Source organism: Silurus aristotelis, assembly GCF_946808225.1.
Source record: "Silurus aristotelis genome assembly, chromosome: 22".
Classification (NCBI taxonomy): domain Eukaryota; kingdom Metazoa; phylum Chordata; class Actinopteri; order Siluriformes; family Siluridae; genus Silurus; species Silurus aristotelis.
This window is the reverse complement of record NC_139595.1, coordinates 19,769,446-19,784,108: the sequence shown is the minus strand read 5'-3', so window position 1 is coordinate 19,784,108 and position 14,663 is coordinate 19,769,446. Positions and strand designations below refer to the sequence as shown.

Genomic DNA, 14,663 nt, shown 5'->3' with positions numbered 1-14,663 from the left:
TGCACTTTATGTATGAGTCATTTATTCCTGGGGTTTTTGACAGATGTAATTAATTTGCAGTCATTTACACTTACATATTTATTATAATTTAGTTTCTTTCTTAATTTCATTAGTTGTTTTTTATTTCTTTATGGTTTAGGTGGAGGCTTTAATTAAGCCCTTTTGGATTTCCTGCTTCTCTCTGCACAGCATACGGATTCTACTTTCTTTGTCTTGTTTTTTTGTACTGTATATATTTTATTCTAGCACAAAATTAATACATTTAATAAACTCATAAATCTGAAGTAAATAAAAAAGTCAAATGATGCACATAAAGGTTCATTGTTTACATAAATGCATTTACATTCTTTTAGAAATGTGCTGGAGAAAAGCAAAATTCAACCTTCGTATTCACCATATATCCTCACTAATGCTCTGTAGGACTGAACGATATCAAAAATAATCATAACAAGATCCTTTATTAACATCTCCCTGTTCTTCCATTGTAAAGAACGTTTAACTGTTTAGTAATAACATTAAATTCAACGTCAGTTCTTAGATTTACTCGCAGTTTTATTTTTGGAATATGATATTTATTGATTTTACAAGCTGTTAAAAATGACACGTGTCTATGCTTCACCATGTGGAAGTTCTCAGGTTACGTTTCAGACATGGGGGATATCCGCTAGTGGTAACGTCACTGCGCATACTCCTGAAGTTCGCTCAGTTTCACAGCAATTGTGTTTATGCACATCCTGTGATCCTGTGGGTATTTATCTCGCCGGTAAAATGATGTTAGAAGTTCCAGCATCAGGATCTCAGCTAAACCCCACAGACCTCTGCACCACCATGGCATGTCAGATCGTAGCTCAGTGTTTCAGTACAGAACCTCCTATGATTCAGTGGTGGTCTAATTAGTGTCAGTGTGGCTTCAGGAAGAGTGTGTGTGTGTGTTCTTTTGGTTAATTGATGTCATATTCTGCTTTTATTCCTTTTGCACTTTCCTTCTCTGACAGGGTTGTGTGTTTTTTTTCGGTTAGATGTGCTGAAGGCTGCAGCTTGGAGACTCTTATAGTGGGAAAGGAGTAATTACTCCACTTTATTAGAGCTGCTCATGCCGGTGTGCTACTGTGATTTTCACCACCAATAAAAATGCTATTCATATGAACTGAATTGAAAATGATTTGGTAAGATTTTGTGGAAAAGTAGCTCAGTGTCTCTTTTTGGTTATTAAACAGATTCGCTCATTTCAGCAAGTCAGTAAATTCTGTTCCGCCTCACTCTAATCTGCAAGGTGGAGAATTCCTGTGTTTCTGAGCATGAGTTAGTGGAAATCTGTGCAACTGAGAGTCTAAACAACTGCTAATCTGCTGTCTGCTAATCTGACCACGTGCATTATCACCAGAGCTGGCAAAAGTCCACACATCCTTCACTTCAGTAGAAGTGCAGATACTCATGTTTAAAAAATACTCGGGTAAAAGTTAAAGTTCTGACTGCAAATTTTTACTCAAGTTAAAGTAAAAAAGTTTGGGCTCTGACATGTACTTCAGTAAAAACTAGCCATTATTACTACCTGTTTAAGTGTCACGCTGAAACTGAACCTCACGTCATATTAATTTATGGCTGTTAATCGATTCAAATATTTTATTGTGCTGTTCCAAATGTACCTTAAACTAATACTTTCCAAGTTTTTACTACTCTAATCAACATGGACAAAATATTCCTGTTAATGTTTTAAAGTTATTATGGTGTTTTAAATCACGTAAATTATCAGGACACAAAACTAAACCTTTGCTATGTTTCCACACGGACGGTAAATGAGGTGATACCGGAGAAACTGTACCTCTTCTAACTTTCATACAGATTACAGAATCAGAGAATATTTGTATTTGATGTGAATTGGTTTATTTAAAAGTAGACATTTAGAGTTTTCTATACATATATTTATTATGTCTGTGAGGTAAATAATCACTGAGATTCAGGTTGTTTTATTTATGTGGCTGTGAAGAGAGATGACAGAGACGGCAGAGAGCGCCCCCTGTCTGTTTTCTTTATTTTACAGAAGCACAGCGTTTTGTTATTATCAGTGAATACAATTACAGGTCGCCACGTTACAGATTCAAATGATGTATTGCTTTAAATTGTACATTTAAAAAAGACATTTAATTATGTTCATTTTGCGTTATAAAGAAAAAATGCCAAAAAACCAAAGGCCCCCAGAGGGATAATTGTGTGAATCATGTCGGATTTTGGTGTTTGATTTGAGACTATTAATACAAATCAAATTTCTAATGTTGTTCTATAATGAATGTATTCAGGCTGAAGATCCACCATGTAGAACACAAGCAGAGAGAAGATGATGATGATGATCAGGAATGTGTCTGTTCTCAGTCATGTTCTCATCACTGACTCCCTCTGTCTCATCCACGTTAACCCCAGACTTCTTACTGCCTCCTGACTGCTCACTGTGAGCTTTAGAAACTAGTCTACGTCTGTGGTGTGTGAGAGAGACAGGAGATGATGCAGCAGTGGATTGAAAAAGCAGCTTAATGACAGGAAACATGTTGATGAGCTGAAAATGGCACATTGAGAAGGAAAAAAATTGACATGTCACCAAACAGATTAAAACTAAAGTAATGAGTCTTATTTAAAAATGTAAGAAGTAGAATGAACAGATATTTGTGTAAAAATGTAATGAGTGAAAGTAACAATTTGGCTAAAAAATAAATATTGAAGTAAAAATACTGATACCAGAAAAATCTACTTGAGTACAATACATTTTCACGCCTGATTATCACGTGTCATTACGGATCTGTGGCACGTGGGAAACTTGATGCCTTATAACGGCAGTGCACTCTGTACCCGAGCTCTCCTCACACGATCTCACCCTGTTCGCCTCGGCTCCTGCAGACTTCGCCCTCTTTCTGAAGATGAAGATGCAGCTCACTGTTTTCACACTGTTGTGGAGATCCGGCACGAATCGCAGAAGAAGCTTGACACATGATGGAAAGAAGACTTTTAGGACACTATCCAGAAGAACACTGAGAGCAAAAGGACTATTTTGAAGGTGATCGTGTGGAAACGTAGATGAATAAAGTACGTTCGTGAAAACAGATCGAGTCCCATCACTTGATATCACTTGTATAAAGCACTAGGTGGCGTAATTCTCTGATTTACACCGATGTTCTCCCTGCTGTATATAATGCACTAAATCAGATCTAAATCAAAGCTACTCTTACACCCTACTTTTCAGGAACTTGATTACTGAACAGTTGTCGTCTCGCTGAAGGTCAAAGGTCACACTTAACAGTCAGGACAGGCCATCCTTTACGAGGTGAGCATGTGGCGAGCGGCAGTAGGACAATGAGATTGATTTTGAGGCGCTGGAGCTCAGTGTGAGTGCATGATTACTTACGTGCACTCACAGTGATGAGACTGATGGATCACAAATCAATGCTGATTGTCGACGTGGAGCCGAGCTTTTATTCCCAGAGTCGGTCAAGGTCGACTTTTAAACCTGCTTTTTGGGACAAAAGAAATAATAGAAAACTTTCTGTCTGATGTGAGAAAGGAGACATGAAAAGGCTGTCACTGCACTATGAAAACGTCTCCGAGGAAGTGTCTTTGTAAAGATGACGAAAAGATTAAAAGCTTTTCCTTTACGTCAAACACAAGTCCTAAACTTTCTACTCACAAAATCTTTTCGTATCCTCAATGTATTTAATATTTGCTATAGTAACAGCTCGGTCATGGGGATGTGTACAGCAGACACTCCTTTAAAAAGCTGCGTAATCGCTGATATGAAGTTTTCTGCACTGATTTTTCACCCTGATGAAAGGAGTCTCCAGTTTCAGCATTTTATATCCACCTGAGGTAAAACTGTAAGTTATAAATTCACTTAGAACACAAATGTCTTCAGGACATTACTTCATGCTATATAATAAAGGATGTGGCCTACAGGGGGCAGAGTGAATCTGTCTCTGTCAGTGCTGATTGGGTGCTGGAGGATCATCATTTCTTTCTCCTATGATTAATATATAGTGTATAAATAGCACAGATATGACACCGTGTGCAGGAGTGTGATCATCCTGTGGTATTTAAAGGTTCAAATCATTGTAGTGTGAAGGTGTTGAGGTCTATCAAGCATGAAGGTGCTGTATTAAAGGTATGTTGCACGTCTAACTCAGAGAAGTGTTGAACAAGTGGAGAAGGAAACTTCTGGGACTCTTGTGCGAAGAATAAATTAATTGTATTATTAATCATAAAGTTCCATTTAATAAATAAACATAAAAATGTTTCAGTGTCTGTTTGTGTTGGTTGATTTAAAAAAACAGAAGGTTCAATGCGAGTTTGCGGTGAATTGTTTACTGATTTACATAACAGCCAATAGCGTTGGAGATATGCCAGGCCACGCCCATGCTGAATCTAAACTACAGTAGTTTAGTTAATCGGCTACATATGGAGAACAGTGAGGAGTTTATTCCGAGAGTCTTTTTCTCAGGTGGGGAGGAATTCTCATCGCCACCTTCGTCCACTTGAACCAGGATGAATCCCTGGACGCCGAGACGCTTGTGTTTGATCGGCGTTACGGTGGACATGTAATTTTATCTTCACACACACAGTGTTTTATCTCCAGTTGCTGCACTGTGAAGTTTTAAAGATTCGTTCCCAACACTGGTTACCATAGTAACATTTATTGGCGAGTGTCGCAACTAACGTTCTACTTTTTACAACAAACCAGGATGCAGATCATGTGTGCTACACTGTCTCCTATTGAGATGTATAAAAGTGGAATCGTATTTACCACCGTAATACGTTTAAAATTGTCTAATTGGACAATAAGTAAAAAAAAAAAAGATACTATAGTACAGTATAGTTCCTGAACTATAAACTTTCAGAGCAGGACTGATTGATGTGTCATGCAGGAGAACATTAATCACGTGTTCACCTGTAACACAGCATGTCTCCATGTGAACTGATGCAGTTCTCACCTTTCCAAGGAGAAGCGTGATTGTGTCTTCTCACAGCCACCGAGCTGCTGCACGAGCATCGCTTGAAAAACCTGAACATTTCTGAGCTGAATGAAAGTGGAACCAGGATACGTGTCTCACAGCAGGATCAGTGCACAGCAGCATGCAGAGCATCGTCTCAAACCAGCGTCTGAACTTCGTCTCGCACCAAGCAGCAGCACTTTTTTCAGGATTTATGAAGAAACTCTGCTGACGTTCGGTTCTGGAGAACTTCTCAGGTAGATATGATTGATGTAAGCACGTGAAAGTTTCAAAAATGTGCAGAAAAAAAAATACGACTAGGACAAAAAAGTCATGATTTCTTTACTGTGGAAGAAACCTCAAAGAACATTTAAAGAGCACATGAAGGGATCTCATGGATTATTTTCAATGTTTTACAGTCATTAAATAAATAATTAAGTAATTTAATCCAAAAATCAAAAAAACATATTAAATGTATCAACACTTTCCTTTTTTTAATCATTATAAAAATTAGCAGCAAAATACACACAAAAAAAAAAAAAAATAAAAATAAAAATACAAAAATACAAAGATTCATGATAAATGTAACTAAAAGTTCAGAATTAAAAACAGGAAAAAAAAATATAACAAAAAATTTCCAAAAATAATTCTCAATATTTAAACCAATTTATTTAGAATGATGTGAATGTTGTATTTATTATATATATATATATATATATATATATATATATATATATATATATATATATATATATATATATATATATATATATATATATATATATACACACTGCCAAAAGTATTGGGACAATTACCTTTTCCTGCCATTTGTGGTTCTTTGACAAAAACCCACAAAGTTGGTAAACAGTTGTATCAGACGTCTCTGGACGCATTTGGTAACACAATATTTTTCCTTCACTTGAATTCAGTGGTGTGTGGTGAGGGGCAGTAAATCCTTCTCTGCAGGTCTAAACACTATCAGAAGCTCTGACCTACATTTACACCCTAAATTCTAATATTTATTCCATAAAATTATTTTAATTTAATCCATCAGTTTCTTCTTTTCATGTCGTAGTGTTTCTCTCGGCTGCACTGCTTCAGTATGTGGATGTGGATGGTGGATTTTTTTTGTCCAATCAGATTTCAGCCTCTATGTGCTGCCATGTAAATCTAATCTGCTCAGGGCCTTCAAAGTCCTCCAAAGTACTGCTGGCCCTTTACCTTAGTATTTAATATCAACGTGTCTGTTCCTTTATCCAATCAGATTTCAGATTCTCCTCACAGAGCAGCTCACTGGCCCAGAATAGCGTCAGCATTGTTCCGTCCTCTGATTGGTTGGTCAGAGGGAAACTGTTACAGCCGAGTTCGACTGGTAAAACACGTGTGAAGCTCTGCACACGTTCATACATCTGAGTTAGACTTTTTTACACCTACAGAGGAAGAGAAATTTATTTGGTCTTAGACACTTAAAATCCATTATGAAGAAAAGCGAGACATGGTGAGGAGGTCACCAACCCTGAAGCTCGCTAGCGTGTCTCAGCCCGGGAAAGGGTTTGATCTCCACCTCCAGACCAGTGAATACGAGCGGTACCACTGGATTACAGCCTCTGGGGGGCGCTGCACATTATGAGTCTGCATCTCTGGTGAGTAGGTTGTGTTTTATTTAAATATGTAATGTTTTTGTCATGTTATTATACAAATATTGATTGTGAACTGCTCCAGATGTTGTAGGTGCACAGTTGTGGTTGTAGTGTGGAGGTTTGGAGTGTAACTGGGTTTGTTGTTTTAGTAAAATGGTTTTTACCTCCAGATGTGAAACGTCTCTCTGTAATGCACGTGTTGTTATATTGTGTGTTTGTATTGATGGTTTCTGTAATTGTGATGTGATAGTGGTGTATTAAGAGGTGGATTAAGTTGGGTACATCCTCACTGAAGACCCAGGTACCAAATTCACGGCCCGCAACTAGTTGAACTAGAAGACACAAACCTGTTCCAGCATGACAATGTTCCTGTGCACAAAGCCAGCTTCATGAAGATCTGCTTTCCATGGGTTGGAAGATGTGAAAGATCTCCCGCTATTGATCAACCCTATTAAACAGGATGAACACTGACTGCACCTCAGCCGCCTCACCTTCATCAGTACCTGACTTCACTAACACCATTGTAGCTGAAAGAATCTCCATAAAATCTAGTGGAACATCTTCCCAGAAGAGTGGATCTCATTATAACAGCAAATAGAGACTAAATGTGGAATGGGATGTTCAGAAAGAAGCATAGAGCAATCTTATAGTCAATATCCACAAACTTTTGGCCATATAAACGAAGATATATAAATATAAGTAACAATAAAAGGATAAAAACTGAATGAAAATGTTGCTCCTGGTTCGGTTTTAATGATCTAATTCTAGCTGAAGGAGTAAAAAAAGTAAATCATCTCCTCAGCAGGATGTTCTTTTTCTCTCCTCCTTTCAGGGTGTGTTTGCTGTCGGTGTGTATCCGCTTCCTCTCGTCTGCCCTAAAGCATCATGGGTAAAGTAGATGCTGCCATCAAGAGGTACAGAGGAAAATGTTTAAATATTAAACAGCTGTGAGGAGGAGAGTTTCTGAAACATCGACCTGGATCACCATGAAGAACAACATAAAGAGAACGAGTCACACATTCCACAGTCTCCAAAAACACACATTAATGGGGCAGTTAGGGTTCTCTCACTGTGTGTGTGTGTGTGTGTGTGTGTGTGTGTGTGTGTGTGTGTGTGTGTGTGTGTGTGTGTGTGTGTAGAGTAAGGGTTCTCTGGCCCTGTGTGTGTGTAAAAAAGAAGTATAAAAACCAGGAGGAAACAGGGACTGAAGAATGTCACAAACACACACACACACACACACACACACACACACACACACACACACACACACACACACACACACACACCAGGTAGACAAAAATTATTCTTAAATAAAAAGGAAAAAATCAAGAGAAGCTTTTAAGGTGAAGAAGAAGAAGTGAAGAGGCCAAACAGGGTCTTTATTTTTCTTCTACTCAGCTGAATCTCGCTGTTTCCCTCAGGTCACCACACACACACACACACACACACACACACACACACACACACACACACGCAAACAGGGTTCTGCTGTGTTCGCTTTACTCTGTAATCAGGACGAGAACGTTATGATCTGCGCCAAACTTCCCTGAAGCGAGGCGGATTCTGGCTTCTTCCACACCGACCCTGTTTTTTGCCTCCTCCTCCCCCGTGTCCTCTGTAAAACGCTCCCTCGCTCTTCAGACTTGATGAGGCTGGATTTAAAATGCTGAAAACGGTTTGTTTCAACACATAATAAACCCCTCGAAAGAATCTAGAGAGAAAGAAGAGCTTACAGGCCCAAACGCTCAATGTAACAAGGAGATTATATCTGACTTACAGTAAACAGTAATCCAGCTCCCAGGGTTCTTCTGGAACGTGTCCTGAAAGTCTTCTTTTCGAAGCACCAGATCTCCACAACGGTTGCATCTTAATCTTTGGGAGGAGGTGGAAGTCCTCAGGAGCCAAATCTGGAGAGTAGTGTGGATGCGGAAGTGAGATCATGTGGATTGTGACTTGTCTCTGCATCACCGTATGCCAAACGAACGTCGCATCAAATGTCTCTGTGGCAGTTTTGTCCAGTTTCACACAGAATTCTAACTCGCTGTCCATGAGGTATTCGCAGACGTGGAAACACATGTGGGTCTGAACAGCACCAGTTACACCAGTAGTCTCCTTGTTTCTTTATACCACCTCGTATGCTTATATTCTCCCTCACTGATACTGGAGACTCCTTCTGTTCCTGTTAAATAAACGTATTGTGTGCTGTAAACATCTCTGTAAACAAGCTGTTGCTATAGAAACGATAAAGTATTAAAACGAGCTCATTAATATAAACGTGCACTACAGTCAGTGCTGCTGTTAGAAAGAACTAATCTGACTAACTGACCAATCAGGATCCAGAAAAAAATCTAATTCGACTCCATATATACGATACACACTGAATGCTAATCTGGTAGTTATGGACATCCCTTAATTGTTAGCAAGATCAGGCTTGTTGCTCGGATAAACCATGTGGTAAACACCGAGCGTGTTGGTTGAACCCGTTCGACTAGCCGGCTGCTCGCTAGGCCACGACGCTACAAGTTATAATCAGCTCTCAATTTTAGATCATCTGCCTGATTTGGTTTGACAGATTTAGTGGAATCCAGGTGAGGATAAGGAGCGAACTCAGTCGCTCTCCTGAAGTTTGGCTTCGGTCCGAGCGGGACAAAGACGCTCTTTTACGGCCGTCATGAAGAGAAAAGAGAGCGAAGGAAATCAAACACCTTGTCCAAACAGAAGAAAGGTCAGAGATGACGTGATTTGGGAAAGACCGAGGCCTCGTGAGCCGTGTTCACTGAAGTTGTGGGGACTATTAGTAGCTTGTGGCTTTGTTTACATGCATCAACCCTCTACCATATAAACCCCAGGCTGGGACGCAGCGCTAACACTTTCACACTGCTGGGTTTGTGTGTGTGTGTGTGTGTGTGTGTGTGTGTGTGTGTGTGTGTGTGTGTGCAGTTTGGCTTTAGAGTCATGAGAGGTAAGACAACACGCACACTGGGGGCAGGGGGTAAATAATGCTTTCATTTTAGCCCAACACTTGTTGTGTTATCCACAAGTGTGTGTGATTAAAAACTGTGTGAGAGTGTGTGTGTGTGTGTGTTTGTGTGTTTGATTAAAAACTGTGTGAGTGTAAGCGGTGCTACAGGATCTCATCTAAAATGCACCAACAGGAGGTCACAAACTCACAGGACAGGTACAGATTTAGCGGTGACAGATATGAAAGTGACAGATATGGAAGTAGCTGATATGGCAGCTTTAAATACAGCAACAGAATTCTCTCAAGCTACAAATATGGCAGCTACAGATACGGAAGATCTACAACACTCTGCCACAAAAAGTACCGCGTCAGCAAAAAAATCTGTGAAAAAAAAAAATCACAGACTAATTAATGATCCAAATCCATAATATTATGAAAAGTAAATTATATGTAAATGATGCCCACAATCACACAATAGATTTCATCAAAAATGGATGGTTTCTATCATTCAATTTGCAGCGCTTGCTCTTTTTTTTCCCTTCAGCAGGAGAACGAGACCAGTGGAGGGCAGTGTGTACAAAGACATGAACATCCCTGGAGTTTCCTCAGAGGTTTTATATCCGTGTTGAAATGTGTATTTATTCCTTTATCATATTATTTATGACCTGACTAGATCTCCTTATACATGTGCAGTAAGAGAGGCTGCGTCACATGACTGCTTCTTTCCCTCCTGTACGAAGCAAACCCTCCTGGGTTCCTCGGTTCCTCTGAGTCTGAACGTCAGAGCTGTGAGTTTAGGCAGCACACCATGCCTCATAATACAGCAAATTTTATGATTTAATTACGTTTATAAATATTACCCTGGAAATAGGCATGTATGTTAGGTGTGTGTGTGCTGGGGTCAGCGACAGGTGGGCACCGAGGGTCCGTGCCAGGTTTCAGGACGCTGTTTTTAGCCCTGGTGGAAAATTTTGCACAGGTTTTTCAGGGGCAGTTTAGGGCTGAGGGGAAACCTTTTGGAGAAAAAAGAGAGAGAGAGAGAGAGAGAGAGAGAGAGAGAGAGAGAGAGAGAGAGAGAGAGAGAGAGAGAGAGAGAGAGAGAGAGACTAAAAGAGAAGTTTTACTGTGCAGGTTCTCTGCATGTCACACTGTATAAGAAAAAGTTTTTTTGTATTGTTTTTATAGCAGTGGAAGCATGTAATTGTTGATTTCCTAAAGTAAGGAGATGTTATGCAACATTAATGGTCTCCAGTGTCAGCGCTTTGCAAGTCAGAGGTGAAGCTGTAACTGTAAGTTTTATGACATCTTCAGGACAGAGTGATGTGATGGTGAGGGTGTTGATGGTTATGCCTCTGATGATCTCAGTATGGTAGGTTTGGACTGAGATACTCAGGACTGTAAGGTCTCATTACAGATGGGTTTTGTGTTTTGGCTGTCAGCTTGAGATGAGATCATCACTGTATGTAGGTCAGATAGAGCTCTCCACAGCGCTGGGATGCTCTCCTCATCATCTGTGGTTAAAACGAGTTAAACTCATGAGAAAAGAGTCCTTAAGAGTTGTGAATTTATTCTGCCTGAGACAGCATTCGGCAACCAAACATCCTGCAGTGCAAAAACCTACAGAGACCCAAATTCCATTTTATTTATAAAATCATCTAAAACAAAACACAAACACCAACACACACCAATACACACACCAATACACACACATTCACACCAACACACACCAATACACACACATTCACACCAACACACACCAATACACACACATTCACACCAACACACATCAACACACACACCAATACACACACACCAATACACACACATTCACACCAACAGACACCAATACACACACAAATACACACACATTCACACCAACACACACACCAATACACACTCATTCACACCAACACACACCAATACACACACCAATACACACTCATTCACACCAACACACACCAATACACACACCAATACACACACATTCACACCAACACACACCAATACACACACATTCACACCAACACACACCAATACACACCAATACACACACATTCACACCAACACACATCAACACACACACCAATACACACACACCAATACACACACATTCACACCAACAGACACCAATACACACACAAATACACACACATTCACACCAACACACACACCAATACACACTCATTCACACCAACACACACCAATACACGCATCAACACACACACCAATACACACACACACACACCAACACACACCAATACACACCAATACACACACATTCACACCAACACACACCAATACACACGCATTTACACCAACACACACCAATACACACATCAACACACACACCAATACACACACACACACACACACACACACACACCAATACACACCAATACACACCAATACACACACCAATACACACACATTCACACCAACACACACATTCACACCAACACACACCAATACACACCAATACACACACATTCACACCAACACACATCAACACACACACCAATACACACACACACCAACACACACACATTTACACCAACAGACACCAATACACACACAAATACACACATTCACACCAACACACACACCAATACACACTCATTCACACCAACACACACCAATACACACATCAACACACACACCAATACACACACACACACCAACACACACCAATACACACCAATACACACACCAATACACACACATTCACACCAACACACACCAATACACACGCATTCACACCAACACACACCAATACACACATTAACACACACACCAATACACACACACTCACACCAACACACACCAATACACACACATTCACACCAACACACACCAATACACACACATTCACACCAACACACACCAATACACAAGCTTTCACACCAACACATACCAATACACACATCAACACACACACCAATACACACACACACTCACACCAACACACACCAATACACACACATTCACACCAACACACACCAATACACAAGCTTTCACACCAACACATACCAATACACACATCAACACACACACCAATACACACACACACACTCACACCAACACACACCAATACACACACATTCACACCAACACACACCAATACACACACATTCACACCAATACACACCAATACACACACATTCACACCAATACACACACATTCACACCAACACATAACAAGACACACCAATACACACATTCACCCCAAAATACACATATACACACACACCAACACACAGCAAAATACAACAACCCACACCAACACACCAATTCACACAACTACACACCAATTGAGACCAACACACACATTCACCCCAACATACACCAATTTACACACATTTACACGAACACACACACCAATACACACCTATTCACACACATTCACACCAATACACACACATTCACACCAACATACACATATACACACACCAACACACACCAAAATACAACAACCCACACAAATTCACACCAACACACAACAATATACACAACTACACACCAACATACACCAATTCACACCAACATACACATATACACACACCAATACACACACACATTCAAACCAACATACACTTATACACACCAATACACACATATACACAGCAGAACACACTAATAAAAACAAATATACATCAATACACTCTAATATACATGAGTATGCAGCAATATACAGCAATACACACATACACCAGAACACACGAACACTAAATACACACAAGTATACACTGCTGCCTTGCTAGTAAGCAAAGTTATTTTTAGGAGCAATAAACGAGACACACATATAATCACTAATCACACATTACCTGAATAAGAGAGAGAGAGAGAGAGAGAGAGAGAGAGGGAGAGAGTGAGTGAGAGAGAGAGAGCGCGCTCTAAAATTATTCCCGTAACATCTAATCTGAATTGTACAGCGACTGCTGTTTCCTGTTGTTCCTCCTCACGGGAATCCGGCTCGTTTTTCCCGGGTTTAGGTTTGTGGTGAGATGAGGGGAAAAAACGACACAAATAGACATGCTATTCGTGTGTCGAGGGTCAGCGTGTGAACGTTTATAACCCGTTATCATTACGGGAACCGACAGAGCGCGGAGAAGCGAGGAGAACTAAGGAGAACTGAGGAGAACTAAGGAGAAACCTCACCACAGAGCTGCACGCATGTCAGGATCATGTTCATTAAACCTCAGCGTGGGAGCGAGAGAAAATAAATCTTACATGAAGGTAGTCATTGCTGACCTTCATATACATCACACACACACACACACACACACACACACACACACACACTGCAGGACTCTATATGAATGCACACACACCATGCGGTCTGTATGTATTTCCAGCTGCAGGCAAACGAGGAGAAAATGTTGAACACATGTTGGTCAGCGTGTAATTTGAGGGGCGCGACACGCTAAGATCAACAATGACTCCGAATAACAGCACAGTACAATACATTAGCATGTGGTACACACCGAACCGAACCGGACTGAACTGGTACGAGAAAAGAACCTCTGTTGATTGAACTACAGTACTATTGTTCCTTAGCTAGATAACCCTGCGTTTGCACTAGCTGCAGTTTGTTTTCTTCATACGTCAGATATAGAACCCCAATTTCAGCGCTTACATGTACGATCGTCTCATTAACGGTGTCTAGCAACAAATCAGATCCTCCACACTCCCAATTTCCTCACAAACCAGTAAACTTCTGGGTACTGAGAGAAACACATGAAACAGGCTAATCCCAAACTAGCATTAAACAGGCTAATCCCAAACTAGCATTAAACGGGCTAATCCCAAACTAGCATTAAACGGGCTAATCCCAAACTAGCATTAAACGGGCTAATCGCAAACTAGCATTAAACAGGCTAATCGCAAACTAGCATTAAACAGGCTAATCGCAAACTAGCATTAAACAGGCTAATAGCAAACTAGCATTAAACAGGCTAATCACAACCTAGCATTACAGCACACAGATTTAAGCATGAAGTGACTTTATAGAAAACTAGCATGTACATTAGAATGTAACCATGGTAACGGTTTTGTTTAAGGTAAAAGGCCACTTGGCAGTGACCTGAAATATGG

General features: G+C 40.2%; 1 long non-coding RNA gene across 2 annotated transcripts; it reads right to left on the bottom strand.

The window, feature by feature from the left end:
- Positions 1–2,258: 2,258 nt before the first annotated feature.
- Positions 2,259–5,165, bottom strand: LOC310717126. 2 transcript variants are annotated; one of them, XR_014530744.1, is made up of 3 exons: positions 4,971–5,165; positions 2,731–2,971; positions 2,259–2,551 (listed from the first exon to the last, which is right to left on the bottom strand). It is a non-coding gene; the product is annotated as an uncharacterized lncRNA (long non-coding RNA). The 2 variants fall into 2 exon arrangements; XR_014530745.1 differs by lacking the exon at positions 4,971–5,165 and adding an exon at positions 3,395–3,557.
- Positions 5,166–14,663: the final 9,498 nt, after the last annotated feature.